Raw genomic sequence first — 21,235 nt, 5'->3', positions numbered from 1 at the left:
GGGGAGAGAGAGAGAAAGAGAGACATCAATGATGAGAGAGAATCGTGGATCGGCGGCCTCCTGCACGCCCCACACAGGATAGAGCCTGCAACCCGGGCCTGTGCCCCGACCGGGAATCGAACTGTGACCTCCTGGTTCACAGGTTGACACTCAGCCGCTGAGCCCCTCTGGCAGGGCCACAGCTTTCTTGAAGTGAGAAGGTGATGGACAGAGATCGGGGGGCCAGGGACAAGGAAGGGCTGGGGGAGGGCGACCACCATGTTCTGTGTCCACGGCCCGAGCCCACGCCCTGGCTGGGATGTCGCTCACTGTTCCGCAGGACGTCGCCGCCGGGGAGCGGGGTGAAGGCCCGGGTCTCCCTGTATTCGTTCTCAGAGCTGCAGGTGAACCCGAAATTTTCTCAAAACTGAAAAAGCTTCATTTAAAAACGTGCGAACAGGAGGTCAGTCGGGGGAGATACTTAAAAACAGCTGAGCCCTAACCAGTTTGGCTCAGTGGATAGAGCATCAGCCTGCGGACTGAGAGGTCCCAGGTTCGAATCTGCTCAAGGGCATGTACCTTGGTTGCGGGCATGACCCCAGTGGGAGGTGTGCAGGAGGCAGCTGATTGAAGTTCCTAAGTCTCTATCTCTCTCCCTTCCTCTCTGTAAGAAATCAATAAAATACATATTAAAAAAAAAAAAAAAAGGAACAGCTGAGCTGCTCCTCATTCCCCCAGTTCACACGCGGCCACAGACGTGGCTCGGATCCAGATGTCGACACTGCCTTTGTGGCTCCGTTGTTTGCTTTTTAACTTTTTATTTGGAAGTAATTTCTCTTAAGTTGCAACACACACACACAATAGTACAAGGAACACCGTCACCCCTTTACCCACATTCACTCATAATAGATAGTCTACCCTTTGGCCTATCATTTGCGTTTTCTCTATAGGCAGGGAGCCCGTGTGTGTGTGTGTGTGTGTGTGTGTGTGTGCGCGCGCACGTGTGTGCTGTTGAGTAGGACATGCTCTCACACACACAGCCCCCTTGTCAGGTTCAGTAACTGTAACAGACACGCTGATCGCCCTCAGGTCCGCCAGGGCCGGTCCCGCCCGGACAGCATGGCCCTCCGCCCGGGCCGGGCCAGGTGCTGCGCGTGCCTCCTTCCCCTTCTCGTCTGAAACAGCCCACGGCGCCCCTGTGTTTCTCTGACACGAGACTTCAAGGACCCTGTCCACGCCCTCTCGTGTCCAAATGGGAGGTGGGAGCTGCTGGGTTCCGACCCGAGCACCTCGTTTCAGGGGGACCCCGCGGGGAAGACCCGGCAACCGAACCCCTGCCTCCAGGTGCCCAGGTGGCGTCCGAGGCTGGTTCCCGGGCGCCCAGCCTCGCTGCGGGCAGCGCTCGGCCTCGCTGTCAGGGGCTAGCGGGGACCGGCCCACGCCTTCCTGCTGGGAACAGAGGTTCCCAGCTCAACACGGCTCCACCCCATTCACCACGACCCAGGAAGGAACACGGAGCACCCAGTGAACAGGCAGTGAAAGAACAGAAGCAGGCCTGGCCGGTGTGGCTCAGCGGATAGCGTGTCGGCTGCGGACTGAAGGGTCCTGGGTGTGATTCCGGCCAAGGGCACAGGCCTGGGTTGCAGGCTCCGTCCCTAGTAGGGGGTGTGCAGGAGGCAGCCGATCCATGATTCTCTCTCATCATTGATATTTCTCTCTCTCTCTTTCCCTCCCTCTCTGAAATCAATAAATACATTTTTAAAAAACAAACAGAAACAAAACCTCCTGCGCGCTGATGCCAAGGAGCTCGATACGGTTCACATTTAGCGACCGTCACTAACAACGCACCAGGCGGCTTCTGCGGTAGCCGCTCCGCTTGGGGGACAAGCCCATTTTTAAAGAAATGGGGAGCAGAAGCATCTGCCATAAAAGGGGTGAGCTCCCCGCTGCTCTCGGTGAAACCAGGAGGGGTCCGGCGGGCTCTGCTCCGAGCCCCGCTGCGGGGAAGGACCGGCATGTTTCCGGGACTGACCTGCGCTCCCACTGGGCCGAGTGCGGAGCGTGGAGGGGCCGGTGGCCGCCACGGGCTTCGGTGCAGCAGGCGCCCGGCCACCCTGCCAGCCGGGGCGCGTACGGGAGGCGGGAACAGCTGTCCAGCACGCCCTGGGGTGACCTTGGCCTCCCTCGGCTGCAGAGTGACAGCGTGGGGCCCTGCGGGCAGCCAGTTTGCTCTGAATAAATCTGTTTCCCTCTTAAGTCACTGGCATCCATCGGTCTCCACCTGGCACAGGGCATCACCACCTCCCACCTGGACCCCTGCCCCCTCCCACCTGGACCCCGGCCCCCTCCCACCTGCACCCCTGCCCCCTCCCACCTGGACCCCTGCCCCCTCCCACCTGGACCCCTGCCATCTCCCACCTGGACCCCTGCCCCCTCCCACCTGCACCCCTGCCCCCTCCCACTTGGACTCCTGCCCCCTTCCACCTGGACCCCTACCCGCTCCCACCTGGACCCCTGACCCCTCCCACCTGGACCCCTGCCCCCTCCCACCTGGACCCCTGCCATCTCCCACCTGGACCCCTACCCACTCCCACCTGGACCCCTGCCCCCTCCCACCTGGACCCCTACCCGCTCCCACTTGGACCCCTGACCCCTCCCACCTGGACCCCGTCCCCTCCCACCTGCACCCCTGCCCCCTCCCACCTGGACCCCGGCCCTCTCCCACCTGGACCCCTACCCGCTCCCACCTAGACCCCTGCCCCCTCCCACCTGGACCTCGGCCCTCTCCCACCTGGACCCCTGACCCCTCCCACCTGGACCCCTGACCCCTCCCACCTAGACCCCTGCCCCCTCCCACCTGGACCCTGGCCACAGCCTCACCTGCTCTCCCCACCAGCTCTCCCAGGAGACAGCCTGAAGGACAGTCATCCCGCCCCCTCCTTAGGGGCCTCTCTGAGCCACCTCAGTTCCAAATACCTGGACTTGCAGGTAAGGAAACAGACCAAGGATGACACCATCCAAGGTCACGTGGCTCCACGAAGGCCAGGCTGGACCACGGTGTCCCTGCCCGAGCAGTGGGGTCCTCCTGTCACACCCCCACCAGCCCCATCAGCCTGGAGACGCCCTGCAGCTCTGCCCGGCCCCTGACGACAGCCAGAGGGAGACTTCGCAGCTAAACCCAGCATGTCACATGTGTGTCACATGCGTGTCACTTCCCACCGAGCACCCGCCGTCCCAGGGCGGCTCTCACAGAGGACGGACACCCGGAGCCCGCAACGCCCCCCGGGCCTCCACGGTGACCGGCTGCCACCTCTCTCCTGGGACCTCCTGTCCTCTCCTCTCGGGACATTCCTCCGCAGTCACACTTGCCCGGGCCCCTCCCAGGGCCGCTGGCTGCCCGCTCGGCCCTGCCGGGACGCTCTCCAACCTGGTGTCGCAGCCACTCTCTCGCCTTTCAGTCGTCACCTTCTCAGAGGCCACCCTTCAGCTCCCCCACCCTCCGCGGGCACCTCACCAGCCCCCCCACCCTCCGCGGGCACCTCACCAGCCCCCCCACCCTCCGCGGGCACCTCACCAGCTCCCCCACCCTCCGCGGGCACCTCACCAGCTCCCCCACCCTCTGCGGCCACCTCACCAGCTCCCCCACCCTCCGCGGGCACCTCACCAGCTCCCCCACCCTCTGCGGCCACCTCACCAGCTCCCCCACCCTCCGCGGGCACCTCACCAGCTCCCCCACCCTCTGCGGCCACCTCACCAGCTCCCCCACCCTCCGCGGGCACCTCACCAGCTCCCCCACCCTCTGCGGCCACCTCACCAGCTCCTCCACCCTCCGCGGGCACCTCACCAGCTCCCCCACCCTCTGCGGGCACCCCCCCACTTCACATCCTCAACACACCAGCCACGCACGGGGTCCCCAGGCTCTCATCTGTCCCACCAGCTGTGGGAAAGGGAAGTGCTGTGCCCGTGTCCGTGTCCCCACAAGGTCTGACGGTGCCTGGACCCACCTCCCTCATTCCCCTGGGCAGACCCTGTATCCCGGCCAAAAGGGACGACTTGGCGTCACCAACCGCACGGCATGCCTTCCAGCCTCCACACTCCATCCCCTTCCTATTCCCACACGTTTCAGGGGAAGCCCAGGTACCACTGCCTCCGGGAAGCCTGCCCGGATCCACCCGGGGCAGGACCCTGTCCATCTGTGTCCCCACAGCTCACAGCACGGGTTCAGCCAGGCCTTTCCTGCCCACAGATCTCACTCCTTAACAAGAGTTCCCGCTGCCCACCCTCCGCTCCCACACGGGCGGGTGTTCAGTAAATATCGACCGATTGAGTCTAGCACCCGTTCTGAGCACTGTTCCCTTTCTCACACAAAAACCCTCGCATTATTTAAATCAATGGACCTAAGCCCTGGCCGGTTTCGCTCAGTGGATAGAGCGTCGGCCTGCGGACCAAAGCGTACCGGGTTCAATTCCGGTCAAGGGCACGTACCTGGGTTGCAGGCTCCTCCTCAGTCTGGGCCCTGGTTGGGGCGCGTGCAAGAGGCAACCCATCAATGGGGTGCATTTAGGGGCTGCAGGGTCACTGACACCATCTGTAATTGGTCTGAGAGTCCACACCTTTCACTTAAACACGTCCCGTGTTGGGTGCCAGCATCCCTCGTGTGGCACGTGAGGCCTTTCTAAAGAGAACAGGTCCCCTTTCCAATGCCAACTTGTCTCCTCCATGAACATGGTACATCCATCCATTTAGTTGGGCTCTTTTTCATGTCTCTCAATAATGTAATCAGTTTTCTGAATAGAGGTCTTTAGACTTATTCTGAGGCATCTATATATATTAAAGCCTAAGCGACTGTTACAACCTGACAGTAGCTATGACGTGCACTGACCATCAGGGGGCAGATGCTCAACGCAGGAGCTGCCCCTGGTGGTCAGTGCGCTCTCACAGCCAACCTCCCGCGGTCCCTCCCCACAGCTGGCCCTGATTGGGACTGGGCAAGACAGCCCCGATCGGCCGGGAGGGACACCACCCATGCACAAATTCGTGCACCAGGCCTCTAGTATAATATATACATCTTAACTTTAATTTTTAATTATGAGACTACTAGAGGCTCAGTGCATGAAATCCGTGCATGGGTAGGGTCCCTAGCGTCTGCCTTCCTTCCCTGGCTGCCAGCTGCTGGCCGAGGCCTTCCTTCATTCTGCACCACCCCCTGGTGGTCAGCCCACATCGACTCCTGGTCGGTCAAACTTCTGAGGGGACAGTTTGCATATTAGGCTTTTATGTATACAGATTATTTAGAGAAGTTATAGATTTACAGGAAAATTGAGTAGAAAGTACAAAAAGTTCCTATGACCCTCCTCCATCCGCTCCATAGTTTTCCTATTCATAGCAACTGGCGTTAGTTTGGGGCAGTGGTTACCATTGATGAGCCAATGTCAATATTGTTATTAACCAAAGTCCAGAGTTTGTGTTAGGTCACTCTCAGTGCTGTTTACCCTGTGGGTTCGGACAAATGTATGACACGCACCCATCACCACCGTGTCACACGGAGCGGTCTCCCTGCCCTAAAGCCCTCTGGGCTCCACCTGCTCATCCCTCCACCTAACCCCGGGCAACCACACACCTTTTTGCTGCCTCCACAGTTTAGCCTTTTCCAGAGAGTCTTAAAGTTGGAATCATACAGCGCAGCCTTTTCCCACTGGCTTCCTTCAGGATACTTTTCATAATAATATCAGCCGTAACATTTGCCAAAATGTTTTCCCAAGTGGCTGTACTTTTCACGTTCCCACCGTCAGTGTATCAGAGTTCCTGCCGCCCCACTTCCTCAGCCACACTTGGTCGGTTGTCTCGATGTTAGCCGTTCCGGTCAGTGTACCCGGGTCTCTCTCTGCCAACAGTGACGTCTACACCATTAATGTGCGTTTTCCTAATGACCAGTGATGTGGGCCGTCTTTTCATGGGCTTCCTGGCCAGCCAATGCCCTTCGTTAAATAGTTTACCCCAATTTTTCCCGATCTTTGCTTTCATGATTAATTGGGTTATCTCCTTCTTATTGAATTCCAAGAGATCTTTATATATTCCAGCTACAAGTTCTTTGTTCGATATGGTTTGCAAATATCTTCTCTAAGTCTGTGGCTTGCCTTTTTCTTTTCTTAAGTGTCTTTTGATAAGGAGGTTTATCGTTTTGATGAAGCCCACTTTCTTTTATCGTTCATGCTTTCGGCATCATATAGAAGTAATCTTTGCCAAACCCCGAATCACCGCGATTTCTGGCATAGTTTCAACTCTTACAGTTAGGTGCATGAGCCACTGCAAGTTCTCCTCCTTCTCCTTCTTCTTCTTTTTCAATCTGGTGTGAGATGAGGGTTGAGGTCCGTTTTGCATATGGCCACCCAGTTACCCCAGCACTGTTTGCTGAAAAGATTACCTTTTCCCACTGCTATGCCTCGTCACCTTGTAGAAAATCAACGGACCATCTACGCGAGGCCCATTTCTGGACTTGCTATTCTGTTCCATTCACCTACTTGGCTACGTTCACACCAATACCAGATGGTCTTGATTGCTGCAGCTCTACAATAATTCTTTTTAAAAATATATTTTTTTATTGATGTCAGAGAGGAAGGGAGAGAGAGAAACACCAATGACGAGAAAGAACCATCGATCGGCTGCCTCCTGCACGCCCCCTACTGGGGATGGAGCCTGCAACCCAGGCATGTGCCCTGACCGGGAATCAAACTGTGACCTCCTGGTTCATAGGTCGACACTCAACCACTGAGCCATGCCGGCAGGCTCTACAATAATTCTTGAAATCAGGTAGTCTCAGTCCTCCAACGATGCTCATTTTCAAAGTTGTTTTAACCACATGAGAGCCTCCCATTTCCATGTAACGTTAGAATTAGCTCGTAGAATTCTACAAGCAGGCAGACGGAGGCGCGATCCCGATCGCTTGGAATCCGTAACTGTCTTGGGAGGAACTGCCCGCCTACTGATACTGGGTCTTCTGGTTCCCGAGCGCGGTACGGCCGGCCTTTGATTCGGGTCTTTTCACATTTCTCTCAGCCATGTTTTTCAGATTTCACTGTACAGGTCTCGTGCATTTTTGTCCCAAAGCACTTCGTGTTTACTGACGCTCCGTTGCTTTTACATGTTGAGCGAACCTTGTATTCCTGGGAGAAACCCAGCTTTCAGCACACGGAGATGCCTTCTCGTCCTCCTGCGGCTTCTCCTGTTCTGGCTGAGAAATGTTCTCTGAACTGATGCTCCCTGGGAAATATTGGGTATTTTTGTTTTGTTTTTTTTTACCTTAAGCTTCTTTCAAGATTACCTCTGCCTTTGCTTTTTTCCCCCAGCAGTTTTATACAATGATGTGTCTAGGTATGGATTTTCTGTTTTTAATTCTGCTAGGAGTTCTTTAGGATTCTTGAACTTGTGATCTGATGTCACCAATGTTGGAAAAACTTCAACCACTATCTCTTCAAATATTGCCTCTCTCTCTCTCTCTCGTGCCCGTAGGCCTCCAATCAATGCACATTGGAACTGCTCGCTGGAGGCTCTATCATCGCAGTCCTTCCTTAGTCCCTTCGTGCACCACTTTAGATAGTTCCTTCTGACCTGTCCTGGTTCACCAATCCCCTCATCAGTGTGTCTACTCTGCTGTTATATCTATCCACAGAGTACGTGATTCCAGTTGCGTTTTTTCAGTTTTATCATTTCTACTTGATTTTTCAAATCAATGTCCTTTGTAAAAAGTACAATTTCTCGTACTCTACCAAATTCCCAATCTTATCTTTCCTCTTCTTGAATATAGTAAGCAAGTTTCTTTCAAAGTTTGCATTTCGTAAGTCTCATAGTTAGAATCATGAGGGTCTGTTTCTATCATCTGTTATTTCTGCTGGTTCATGAGGTCTTCTTGCCTCATATGCTTGGTTGGTTGTGTTGTGTGTCCTGTTGCACCGTCTGGATGTGAATGGCGGTGCCAGGCCATAAAAGGCATCATGTGGCCCTGGCCGCTGTGGCTCAGCTGGTTGGGCGTTGGCCCTGCACCGAGTGGTGGGCTGGAGTCCCGGTGAGGGCACGTGCCCGGCTGCGGGCTGGATCTCCACTGTGAAGTACCTCAGCGCTCCTTTGCTGGAAAGTGTCTGCCGGGGTCACTTCCTCCGGGACACCTTTTCCACTTCCCTCGTTTACGGTGAAAGTCGCTTCTACCACGGTCCTCCGTGGTGGGTCCAGCGCCTCCCGCAGGCAGAGCGTCCACGCTCCCAGGGGCAGCTATTTTTTCTAATAAGTTGGATTAGAATTTTACTTCCAGCATCATCACGTCTCACGGATTTTCTGCGTTTTCATCTTTGTCGGCCCGTTTCTCCTGCGCGCGCCCGTCTCTATAAAGCGTCAGGTGGGTTTCTCACTGGGAGGCGAGGAGGCTGTGATTACCGGCTCTGCTATGACCTGAACGGCAGAGGCACCGGGACCAGTCACAGCCTGACTCTGAAAGCAGCGAGGGGACTGGCCGCCGGTCCCTATGCACATGCTGTCCAGGCGGCGATTGGTGGGCTGGAGAGCGGACACAACCGCGCACGGGAACTGGGACGCTGCCGTGCTGTTGGGGGGCTGCTGTGCTTTAACTTTCCGCAGCATTTAAACTGTGTGCATCGCAGAACCGAGCGAAGTGGGGGCTGCCTGTATTTGAAAGTTTGTTCTTGGAAATAGAGGCCGAGTGCGAGGCTGTCCCTCGGAGAGGTGGTGGCTCTGCCTGGCCTCCGAGGTCTCGCCATCCGGGGTCACCTTCGTCCAACCACCGGGACTGAGATGTCTGGGCTCCGGTCCTGGAGCAGCTGATCAGTTCCCAGGTCACCTGCATTCCTCGGGGCAGCGTTTTGAGGTTCCAACCCAAAGTCTGGGGTGTTGACCAGGGCCTTCCCTTCTTAAAGGTTTTCTATCCCAGGTTTGACTCCTGGCCCCACGGAAGTGCTACCAGTGCTTAGGTTCTGAACTGCTTCGTCCCCGGGGCGTTGCTTTGGCCAATATCCCAGGGACAGAATGTCCCCGGATGTCACGTTTCCACGTCCCAGACCGCCGCCTGGCGCCTGCCCGCCGCCTCGGGAGCTCGCCGATGCCGCCGCACACTGAAGACCCCCCACCTTTCCGAGGCGGCTTCCACTCGGCTACGCCGCCGTCGTCAGAAGCGGGCCCGCAGCTCATTGTGCTGAAACTGCTCACGCTCTGAGTATTTGTCAGCTCTGCAGCTTGTAGTGGCTATTTCTCTTTTCACTTGATACTTCGTACAGAAAAGAACATTTTCGTGCTCTCCAAAAACATCCATCCTCAGTGGTTAGAGCATCAGCCTTCGTACCAAAGGGTCGTGGGTTCGATTCCTGGTCAAGGGCATGGTCGATGTTTCTCTCTCATTGATGCTTCCATCTCTCTACCTCTCTCCCTTCCTCTCTCTAAATTCAATAAAGACAAACTAAAAAAATAAAACTAGAAAAAATAGTAATAATACTCAGTAAACGTGACTGAAAAAAACCCTCCACCCCAGCTCCCCTGCCTGGTTTTAGGGAGCCCAACGGAGAGAAGGAGCTGGGGCTGACGGCGGCCCTGCCCACGGAGGAGGGCAGAAGGATCCCGCAGGCTCCTCGGCAGCCAGCCATGCCCCCACCCGACCTAGCGGGCCCCTGACGCCCCGGGCAGGACAGAGCTGCCTGCCTCCCTCCCGTCACCCCAGCCACAGAGCACAGCCTGCCCGCCCCCGAGGCCCTGACCTCCCTCGTGGTCTGTGATCCCAGGAAAGGAGTGTGCGGAGTCCAGGGAAGCACTTGCCTCCTCCGCCTCCCCCGCCCCAAGCGGAGCCCGGCTAAGGACACGCCAGCCGGCTCTGGTCCCCGGAGCCTGCCTTTCGGAGAGCAGTCGTCACACTGACTCAGACAGACTCGGGCTGGAGGGCCTGCCCGCCTCTCCCGCTGGAACGGTCGCAGCGGAGGGAAGGCAGGGCGGCCCTGGCACACAGGCTGCCGGAACGGGTCGCGGCACGTTCGCGCGAACTGCCACCCCAGACCTGATTCTGCTGCCCGAAGTGGGTCAAAGGATTTCACTTGAGCACTTCATGCCCTTCAGATACGCACCGAATTAAACCGGGTTCTGAAACGTCTTGTGTAATTTTCGTTCTCGCTCCCAACTTGGCTCCTGCAGTGGAGGAAATGCCGAATTTAAAGACGAATCCTCGCTGAGCTGCACGTTCGGGGCACAGGGACAGCGGGGTGCACAGGAAGCGCCGCCCACGGTGCTGCTGGCCCCTCAGCCTGGGCGCCCCCTCCCCCCGCTGCCTGGGCCCGCAGCACCTGCACCAGCAGGGCCTGTGCCCGCCGCCTCCACGCTTCCCCAGCACCCAGACACCACCTGGCCCAGAGCAGGTGCTCAGTAAAGCTCTGCAGAATAAGTGATTTCCCGGAGGTCGGAGGTCGGAAGTCATCGGAAGGCAAGGGCTCAGGGATGAATGACTAAGTGCTCAGCGGAGAACGGCCGCAGCAAAGGCAGGAGAATCAGAGACAAAACTTCCGCATCCACTTGAGGGCAGGGTCACGGCAGGCTTCCTGAGGGAGGTGGCTTTTTTGTGTGTTTGTTTTTATAAATCCTCATCGGAGGGTATTTTCCCCATTGATTTTTAGAGAGAATGGAAGGGAGGGGAGGCAGCGGGGAGAGAGAGCGAAACATTGATGTGAGAAAGACACATCAACTGGTTGCCTCCTACAGGCGGCCTGACCAGGGCCGTGGATCGAACCTGCGATCCAGGCACGTCCCCTTGACCGGGAATGGAACACTCGGCCCTTCTGTGCACGGGCGATGCTCTAACCACTGAGCACACCGGCCAGGGCAGGAGGCTAAACCTCGAAGGAACCTCACACAGAGGGTGGGCCAACGGGAGCTGCAGGCTCACAAAGCCGGTCCCGCGGCACCTGCTGGCAGTGCGCTGGGGGACGCAGCGGGTGAGCCAGGCAGCGGTGACTTCCGACCTCCGACCTCCGGGGTCGGCGACTCACGGGACAGGGACTTGCACCCGCCGCCACGCACATGAACCCAATGCTCCGGGTTTCAGATGAAGAGGCCGAGGGTAGGTGTTTGCCTCGCAGCTCAGGGAGGTTTCCCCGAGAAAGTAATTTTAGGCTGAGACTCAACGGTAGAGATTATGGGGCGAAGGGGTCTGAGGGTCAGGGTTCGGGAGTGTCCTGGATGCATGAGAGACACTGGACACGCCAGTGGAGAGAGAACGGAGGCTCCTGAGACGCGGGGCCGTGCCTGCCCACCGCCTGGGGCGCCGGGAAGCGACGGTGGACGAGGCCCCGCGAAGGCCGAGAGTGAGCCATGAGCACGGAAACAGCTACAGGGCTCTTAGTATGCCCGGGTGCAACCACCCACTTGTAGACGGGGAAACTGAGGCGCAGGCCAGGCCAGCCGTCCGTCTGCACCTGTCCCGCCTCTACTGCCCCCGCGAGAAGCGGCTCCCGGGACAGGGAGGAAGACCGGGGGGTGGGGGGGCGGGAGAACCCCGGGCAGCTCAGACCCGACGTGATGAACCTGAGTCCCCGAGGTCAGAGGGCCGGGCGACGTCAGGCTGTAGGGCCTGAGGTCATGACAACGGCGACCAGGCGTAGGGACCTCCGGAGGCGGCAAGGGGCCTGCATCCAGCACCGGGGGAGACGGTGCCGGCCCGGGGAGGGGCCGCCAGGCGGCCGGGGAAGGCACACGCGTAGGGAGTGAGCACCGCGCCCGGGCCCAGGCCGCGGGCCGTGCACATAAACGCCAGGTCGGCGGCTGAGAGAAACGGAGTGACCTGGTCACACCGCAGGGCCGCCGGCCGGACCCCCATCTCCATCTTAAAACAAATCCCCTGAGCTCTAATTCCGCTGCCCGCTCCTGCCTTCCAGGGTTTCATCCTCAGGGACCGCCCCGCAGCCCCCGCTGGACAGTGGCTCCTGGCCCACAAAGCCCACGGCTGCTTCACTCATTCCCAACGGCAAACCGGCGCTCCCGGGCGGCCCTCTCCTCTGTCCGAGAGTCAGCGCGCGGCCTGCTCTTTCCCTTCTAGATCCTTCTTTTCCTCGGGTCTGTGCCTCTGTGGGTGTTCAAGGTCACCGGCCGGCCTTGGAAGTGGTTAAATGTCCACCTCCACTCCGGCTCTGGCCTGGACGCCAAAGCGCACACGGTCAGGCTCATCCCTCATCCGGGCAGAGAGGCGACGGGGAAAAGGTAGTAACTGTCCGTTTCCAGAGCTGGGGTTGGACAGACTTACACGGCCCGCGGGGCGCGCTGTCCACGTCCCCCCTCCCGCCACCCTCTCAGCAGCCCAGCAGATCCGTCCTTCCTGTCGCCTGGCCGACAGCGACAACCTCTGGCGCCCGGGTGCTGGGCGGTGGGCGGGGAGCCCTTCACCCCCCGCCCCCCACTCTCCCTCGCAGACTCCCGCCTGCGCCCTGGCACGCACCTGCCCCACCTTCTCTCCGCTTCTAGAACCTTTTCCCTGAACTGGGCGAACGCTCTAGGCACCAGCTTTTCCGCCCCCACCTCGTCTTGTTCTCACTTGTCACACAGGTTCTCTCAACCTGTCCGTGCGGGTCTCGCCTCTCAAGGAACGCGGCTTCCCAGCACCAAGTCCCCGAGGGAGCTGTCCTCGCAGCCTCTGTTCCCGCCTCCGCCCGGCGCTGGCCCAGGAGGCGCCCGTGCAGAGCCTTGCACAACTGAACTTTGAGACCATTTCTGCCTCTGGGGGCCTCGCTGGCAACACGGCTGCGGATCGTGGTCACGACCTGAGGACGCAGCCAGCGCGCCCTCCTCTCTGGAAAGGGCCCGCCACACACGGAGCTGTTCCCAGGAAGGAGCGAGCGCAGCAGTTTCCTGCGTCTCGGCGCCCGCCGCCTGCGCAGGCCACCGGCAGAGCTGGTGACAGACACACAGCTGTGTTTCAAAACGGGGAGAAAGGCCGCCATCAGACTCAAGCCGAGCCCTCCCCCCCAAACCCTGCCGCACCCGTCCCAGCGAGTTTCTATGGCCAATCACGCCGCACGCCTCGAGCCGGCTCTCTCTGGCACCAATGTCACGTTTCCCTGAAGAATTCCCGAGAAACATCATCCCCGTGACTCCCACCCCAAGGCACAGGCGGGACCAGGAAGAGGGGACAGTGAGGGAGACACAACCGGAGTCGGGCTGCCCCGCGGTGTGAGCTAAACGAGGCTGCCGCCCAGAATTTATCAAATTTGCTCACATCCAGGACGGAGAAACACCGGCCGGAGCGGGCGGCCGCATGGATGTCAGCTTGTCCAAGAGGACGGCTGCCGGAAGTGCTTCCAAAAATCCTCCTGATAGGAAACATCCCACCCAACGCGGGTCACGGAGGAGCACATCCCTCGGAGCCCCGGCCCCGATGGTGTCCGAGCGCTCAGCCCCGAGCAGGGCGGGCATCGCTCAGCAGCTCAGCAGCGTTTCGGAAGGGGCGTGTCCACACGTCCACCTCTAAGTACCTGGGTCTCCCTCGCTGGAGCTTAAGGGCACGTCGCCAGGTGTGGTTACGGCACAACCACCGGCGTATTCAGTTACCAGTGGCTGCAAGAAAGCAGGGGGCCTCACTCCCTCATAAAATGGGGGCACGGGAACGCCGGCAGGCTAGCGACGCCCCCCATTCTCCTTTCAGGGCGCTCAGAGGCAGCTTCAGGCCTGGGAGGCCGCGGCCGGCCGTCTGCGTTTGCTCGCCCGACCCTTACGGTTCAAGGGGATGCTTCCTGGGAGGCCGACTCGGGGTCTCCAAGGTCAAAGTGCAAAGCAAGTTGACGGGAAGGAAACCAGCGCTTCTGGATCTGCGTCTTGGGGGACAGGGCGGAATAAAGGCAGCTGGAGAGCAGGACACGGAGACGCCAAATACCGCCCCCCCCCGTCCCAGCCCGTAACTGACTTCTCCCGCTCCGGTCTCATCTCCACGGGGGGGGGGTTGGTCGGCAGGACCCTCACTCTGTGGAACACAAGTGCTCCCCAACTCCACAAGGTTGAGACACACCCCTTCCCCGCTGAGTTTGAACCCATGATCTTACAGGAAGAGCCTTTTATTTTATTCGGTTCCCAGGCCGTCTCCTAAAACAGTCTGCGGAACGCACAATATACCCCACACCTAGTGACAACTCTGTGCAGAATCGTTTCGTCTGCCGCCGCCGCCTGGGTGACATGGCCGCGCTGGGGCCGCATGCGGACGCCGGGCCTGCTGTGCAGGACACGCCGTCCTGATGGAGGAATGCGCTCACGCGTGCGCTCTGAGGGGCGGCGGGAGCGGAAATGCCACGGGGACAGGCTCTTGCTGTGGGCAGGCCCGCTGTCTGTCCTTCTCACCCGCCCGCCGCCCCAACAGAGGCCCATCAGCAAATACTTGTTGAATTAAACTCTGTTCCTCACTGATCTGTCCCGCGAACACTCAGAGCACCTGCTCAGCATACGGACCCGCTGGCAGAGGGAGCACCCTGGGCTGAGTTCCAGTCCGCGGGGAAGTCAGAGCAACAGGGACCGACTCACTCGGACCGGCCCCGCCTGGGGAGACTGCGCCGAGCCTGATTCCCGGGCCCTCCAGGATGGGGACGGTCCCCTGCGTGGTCCGGGGGGACCAGCGATGCCGAGGAAGGACCCACGCCAGGCGTATGGCCACCGAAACCCAAAGGCATGGCCACGCTCAGGGACACCACCAACCGCTCGTGACGGTTCGGTTCTGACCGGCGCAGGATTCCTATTTGCCTATCGATTCAAAAACGGAAGCGTCCGGCGTGTCTACGGGGAGGTGTGCTTCTTTCTAGAAGCCTCTGAAAACCATAGAACGGTCAGCGCCACCACAACGCAGGCGTCAGCTGCGGCCACGCGGGAGGTGCAGCGGGCAGGGCGGGGCAGGGCCTTTACCTGCGGGCTTCCGCATTTGACAAGAATCCTCCTGTGCGGCCCAACTTTTGAGCCTCTGGGGGGGAACCGAGGGGAACTCCTTTTCCTGCTGTGAAAACAGCAGCTTAGAGAGGTGGCCCCGGACGCCCAGGCCCGGCAGGCGGCAGCGAAGGCGGGGACCCTGATCTCTGGTGAGCGGCCTGGCGCCTCTCCCTTCATCGGCGGCTTCCCTGATGCAAACCACAGGCTGCCACCCCCTTTCTTGTGCTGGATGCCGACCTCACAGCCAGCGCAGCTCAGCCACCAACAGAACTGCACCCGGCCGGGCCCGGAGTAATTCCTCGCTTTCCCCGTGCGCAAACCTCTCCCGTCAGCACAGAGCCACCGCCACACGGTGCCACGTCATTAACATCAACTCCCGCAGCAAGTCGCGAACACACCTCCAGGCCACGAGCGAATCGGACGGCATGCGTGTGGCCCCCAGCACAGGCCGGGAAACTCGCACGCACGTTCCTTCCTTAAGAATCTCACCGCCGCCAGCGACAGAAAGCCAGGAGGAAGAAGCCAGTGACTTCACAGTCCACGGGCCGCCAGGCTCCTCCTGCTTGCTTCTCGCCTTAAAACAGCGGTTCTCAACCTGTGGGTCGTGACCCCTTTGGCGGTCGAACGACCCTTTCACAGGGGTCGCCTAAGACCATCCTGCATATCAGATATTTACATTACGATTCATGATAGTTATGAAGTAGCAACGAAAATAATGTTATGGTTGGGTCACAACATGAGGAACTGTATTTAAAGGACCAGAAGGTTGAGAACCACTTCCTTAAAACAATCTAACACAGTGGCTCTCAACCTTGGCTGCACATTAGAATCACCTGGGGATCTTTTTAAAATCCTGATTTCTGGGCCTCACCCTCCGGAAAGTCTGTTTCTTTGTTACTCATGTTGCGGCCCCACCCCATAACAAAGAAACAGAATTTCCAGAGGATGAGGCCCGGAAATCAGGATTTTAAAAAGATTCCCAGGAGATTCTAATGTGCAGCCAAGGTTGAGAACCACTGATCTAAAACCACACGGGAAATCAAAATCCTTTGCCTAATCTTCCCCAGCCGCGTGGCCTAGAGGCCAGCCAGCTCGCCCTGTGTGATCAACAGGGCAGGTATAATCAATAAGACAGGTGTGATCAATAGAGCAGATATAATCAATAAGGCAGGTGTAATCAATAGGGCAGGAACAACAGACGGGCAGACGTCCACCCTCCAGGCAGAAGCCGCGCCTGTATTTGAAACGTCTACGAAACATTTAAGACGGACTCTATACGGCGCCACCGAGAAAGGAACGTAAAAACAGAGGCTCTCAACTCCGACGAGAGCAGACAGCACACGGGCCGCATCCTCGAACTGCAGCGCAACCAATCCATCCGCACAAGTGCTCAACCAACAGCCACTTGGAAGCGAAGACCCTCCGGCCCCTTTGCCGTTAGGAACAGACCCTCCCGTACAGAGGCTGAGAGACAGGGACAGAGGGAAGAGCACTGGGGGTGTTGAACTGACATAAGCAAAGAGACAGTTTAACTACAATTATTAAAAAGGTTACTTAAGCAACATCGTAAAACACAGAGGCTCCTGGACAGCAGGCCAGAAACAGAGCACTCGCCACCAGGCGCCGTGGCCACCAGCTCCCCTCCCACCCCAGCTGCACCTGTTAAGATGATGACGATGAACTTTAACTCTCTTCTTAATCTTTTATTTATTTTATCATTTTAAATATTTTTATGGATGTCAGAGAGGAGAGGGGGAGAGAGAGAGAAACATCAATGATGAGAGAGAATCACTGATCGGCTGCCTCCTGCACGCCCGCTACTGGGGATCGAGCCCAGAACCCGGACATGTGCACTGAGTGGGAATGGAACCATGACCTCCTGGTTCGTAGGTCGACACTCACCCGCTGAGCCACGCAGCCAGGCCGCTCTCTTTTTTATATTCTGGAATAAAAACTGGCTTCATGAGAAAATCCCAAATTGCCTTGCTCAGTGGCAGCTACTCAATAAATACAGGGGGGTCCCCAAAAAACGTACGCACACTGTAACAGCTGATAGCTCCATTTTGAAAATTAAATGTATTTTAACAAGCACTGCCTTTATAATTATTCAAAGCATGTGTATACTTTCTTGGGACGCCCTATATTCATAGAATAAATGAACTTAAAAACATACATTTTTATATATCCATATATATGCGGCTAAATACTTAAACACAATGGAATATCATATAGGCATTTTAAATGGTGAAACACAACCACAGGTATTCACGTGGAAACGTTTTTCATAACCTCATAGTTAACGCAGATTACAACATAGTTTACATAGAAGAAACACGTGGTTTTTCCCCCGTCCTCTCTCCTGCACACATACAATGTTTAAAAGGCTGTTTACAGCCCTGGCTGGTTTGGCTCAGTAGATAGAGCATCGGCCTACCGACTGAAGGGTCCCGAGTTCGATTCCGGTCAGGGGCACATGCCCAAGTTGCAGGCTCGGTCCCTAGTAGGGGGTGTGTAGGAGGCAGCCAATCAATGATTCTCTCTCATCGTTGATGTTTCTATCGCTCTCTCCCTCTCCCTTCCTCTCTGAAATCAATAAAAATATATTTTTTAAAGAAGTCTGTTTACAAATGACAGTAAAAAGAACTATTCACGATCATGGAGTAACTTGCTATATGTCTATGAGAAAAGAGGAACATTTTTCCGACCTAAACACTAAACATTCCATTAACTGGCTTTTGCTTCAAAGTCGGGTAAGTGCTGCCAGGCTCACTGCCCGGCGCCCATGGGCAGTGACCGCAGTCCCTGGCATCCCTGCCCGAGCCGGCGGCCGTTCTCCACCTGGCCCGCCGTCCACGATCTCGGCGAGCCGTCCGCCTGAGATCCAAACGGGAATCAGAGCAGCTCTTCACCTGTCAGCGTCTGTGCCTTCAGCGCCGGCACCTAAGGACGCTCCCCCAGTCCCACCCTCCGGTTGTGAGTGCGGGGACCGCCCGCCACACGGAAGCGGAGTTCCCAGCGGGACGGGCACCGGCAAGTTTTCAGAGCTGAAAGGGAATCTACCCGCATCTACCTCCCTTCACAGCCCACAGCACAGCCAAGGCTGCAGCCCGGCGGTCACCGCCCGCCTGGCGGGTCTGCAGGGCGCCGGGAGTCCACACTCAACATTCTGGTCTGGAAACAGGAGGGAAGCAAACCTATTCACCTGGCAGGACAGCGCCTCGGTCCCGGTCCGAGCAGGTCCGGCCACACACGGTCCCTCGGCAGCGGAGGCAGGGCCCTGGGCCGCGGCCCTGGCAGCGAGCAGGCGAAAGAGGAAATGGTTCCGATGCGTCCTCTGGATTCTCCCCAGCGCGCGGCTCGCCACCTTGGAGGAGGAATGTCACCCTGACCCGCTTCTTCAAAGGCAACGGGGTGGCAGGGTCGCTCCCAGGAAGCCCTGGGCCCCTCCCCCCAGCCCCCACCCCCCACCCCCCACCCCTGTCCGAGCAGCCTCGGGATTGGAGGGGGCCCCCTGGTTTGGGGAGGGGGCTGGGGTGAGCGCGACGCCCCGAGGTCCCCGGGCGCCCCGTGAAACCCGGGACATGAGACAACCACGGACTTTTCTTTAAAGGGACCTTGGCATTGGGGGCTGCCGTCCCTCCTGGAAACTCGAAAAGGCGAGGGAAGCCAGGGCGTGCATTTGTCCCCTTTGGTTCGGGGTGCGCGTGGGGAGCCCCGACCCTCCCCTTTCGCCAGCACCACCTGGGGCCCCCGGAGCCGCGCAGCCGGGGCCGGGAGACCTGGGCGCGGACGCCTTGCCGGGCCCGGGCTCCGGGGGGTGTCCCGCGGCGGAGGCTGCCCGGGTCCCGCTGCCCGGGTCCCGCCGCCCGGCCGGGGCGCCCGCTGTGCCCGGGGCAAGTGGGACGGCTGCTCCGAGGGGCCAGGGCCACGCACCAACCCGCCCGCCGGCTGCCTGCTCCCTGCTGCGCGCGGCCCTGAGGGTCGGGCTGTCGGGGCCTCGGGCTCGCAGCTTGGGGGACCCCGGGACCTCGGGAAACGCCCCCTCCCGTCGGTGACGCCCAGTCTCCACCGGGCCAAGTGGAGGGCGCGCCCGACGCCCCGCCTGGTGGGCCTGCCCTCCGGGAGCCACGGAAGGACCGGGGTCCCTAAGGTCCGGCCTCGACCTCCGCGCGCCCCCAGCCCTAGGGGAGCCCTGGACGCCGGGGTCCGGAGGGAGGCGGGGCGGGGGGCGGCCCCCGGGCTCCCCGGCACAAACCCGCGCCCCCGGGCCCCGCGCATGCGCCGCCGGCCCGGCCCCTCCCCCGTCGCCGCCGCTCCGGGTCCCCGGGTCGGGGAGGCCCGGCCCGCACACCCCGCGCGCGCCCCTGCACCCGCGAGCACCTGGGGCCGGGTCCGCCGCCTGCGGGTCTGCGGGCGAGCGCGCCAGGGAGGCGGCACCGGGCCCGGCGCTAGCGGCCGCCTCCGCCCCCGCCGCCCGCCGCCCCCGCCGTGGGGCCGCCGCGTCCCCAGCCCATGCCCGGCGCCGCCTCCCGCGCCTGTGCCAGCCGCGCCCCCGCGGCACGCGCCGCCCCTCGGCCTCCCGGCCCGGCCCGCAGCGCCGGCGGCTCGCGCGGGTGGCCGCCCGGAAGCCCCGCCCCGGCCCCGCTCCGACCCCGACCCGCCCCCGCCCTCGCCCTCCGGACCCGCCCACGGTCCCCGGACCGCGGCCCCGGCGGGACACACCCCCCGGATGGCGGCGCCCGATTGGCTCCCAGGAGGCGGGGGCGGGGCCGCTCGCGGGGGCTCTCCCCCCCCCCCACCCCGGTGCCCCTAATGGCTGCGCGCGAGGGGAAACTGAGGCGGGGGCGGGGGGACGGCAAGGTCACCGGGGGGGCGAGTATGCGCCGCGATGGGACTTGGCGTGCAGCTGCCTCAGCGCGCGTCCCACCCGCGCACCCGGAGGGGCTGGAGTCCAGGCTGGCGCGGCCCCACCTTCCTGGGGGGCCGCTCTAGACCCCGGCAGAGGCGCCGTGCCCTCGAGTTTCGGGGGTTCGCGGGGTGCGGGGCGGGCGGGGAAGGACCTTGTCCCCGGGGCCCCAGGATGAAAATGTAGGAAAGAGGGAAGCGAGCCGGGACCCGCGTCAACAGGTGGAGGTGGTGGCGGTGCCGGGCGGTGGGCGAGGGTCCGAGGTGGGTGCAGGGCGACCGGGGCGCGGGGACGCGCTGTCAACTAGAGCCGCGCCCGCTCCCCGGGGCGTCCGGTGGGGGGCTGCCTTTGCCCAGCCGAGGCGCTGGGCCTGTGCCGCGCCCCCAGGGGGAGAAGAGGGGGTGCACAGCGGCTTTGTCCGCGCAGGGACCCGGAGCCCCCGCGCATCCGGAACGTAGCGAGCGGTGGCGACCTGCTCCCGCTCCCCCCTCGCTGTTTTATTTGCAGCGGCCAGCTCCCCGGGAAGACGGACTCCGGCAGGAAACGCCCCTCTAAAAAGTCCTGCACTATCAGGGTCCCTGGCCACCCGGCCCGCCTGCCCTTCCCGGGTGCCTGAAACTCCTCCTGTGAACTTTGCCCCCCGCCCCGCCCCCGCAGACACCCACAGAAGCTACCCACGCCCACACTGACAAGCCCAACGCTTATTGCACCTGCCAATGTTTATATTAAGTCTCCGAGTGGACATGACATCCTGGATCTGGTGCAGGTGGGGGGGGGGGGTGGGCACAGTGTTACTGATTTACCCACCGAGGGGCCCAGGGTGCTGGGCGGGTGAACATAGCCGCCAAGGAGCTGCCCGCCACACCCAGGCTCAGACCCCAGGCTGTGGGGCCCAGAGTCCAACGCAGGGGTGTTGGCGCCTTTTCCCAGATGCACCGCGATGGCCATGAACCCAGGCAGCTGGAGAGACCTGGCGGACATTGTTCCGACGGCCGGAACCAGCTGGCCAGGGTTCAGCAGGCTGGTGGGCGCCCCCAGCAGACAGAGGGCCAATGTTCCTGCATGCCTGGGGCTCCCCGGCTGTCAGGGAGTGAACACGCGTTGTTCGTGCATGTGTTGAACTTTATCACTTTTGAATAAACGCTCAGCCTCCCCCCCCCCACCCCTCCCCCAGGTAGAAAGTGGACGGAAGGGCACGACTTCTCTCCTGGGAGAATCCTGGCCAGGAACGGCTCCATCCCTGCCGCCCTGGGGACTGCGGGTCCTGTTTGCCACGCAGGCCTGTCACACAGTCTGCCCAGGAGAAAGTGGCACAAAGGACACCCGCCCTGCCCCCAGCTCCTGGGAGGCCGCCCCCCCACCCCCCGCTGACCTCCCCTAGCGTTGATGGGGTGCGGGCAACTCGACCGAGCA

The 21,235-nt window shown here is 60.2% G+C and overlaps 1 protein-coding gene across 2 annotated transcripts in view; it reads right to left on the bottom strand.

The window, feature by feature from the left end:
* Nucleotides 1-19,434, bottom strand: part of PPARA (peroxisome proliferator activated receptor alpha) — a 51,609-nt gene extending 32,175 nt beyond the window's left edge. Inside the window, exons 1-2 of one of the 2 annotated variants that reach the window (XM_070411297.1) lie at nucleotides 19,297-19,434; nucleotides 18,119-18,280 (exon numbers count right to left, since the gene is read on the bottom strand). The gene's annotated coding sequence lies outside the window, so the exon portion shown is untranslated. Of the gene's footprint in view, nucleotides 1-2,011; nucleotides 2,256-18,118; nucleotides 18,281-19,296 lie in introns of those variants that run through there. The other variant, XM_070411298.1, reaches the window with a different exon arrangement.
* Nucleotides 19,435-21,235: the final 1,801 nt, after the last annotated feature.

The sequence above is a fragment of the Myotis yumanensis genome, unplaced genomic scaffold (genome assembly GCF_028538775.1).
Source record: "Myotis yumanensis isolate MYYU_CA2020_CCGP unplaced genomic scaffold, mMyoYum1.0.hap1 SCAF_3, whole genome shotgun sequence".
Classification (NCBI taxonomy): domain Eukaryota; kingdom Metazoa; phylum Chordata; class Mammalia; order Chiroptera; family Vespertilionidae; genus Myotis; species Myotis yumanensis.
This window is presented reverse-complemented; position numbering and strand designations above follow the sequence as displayed.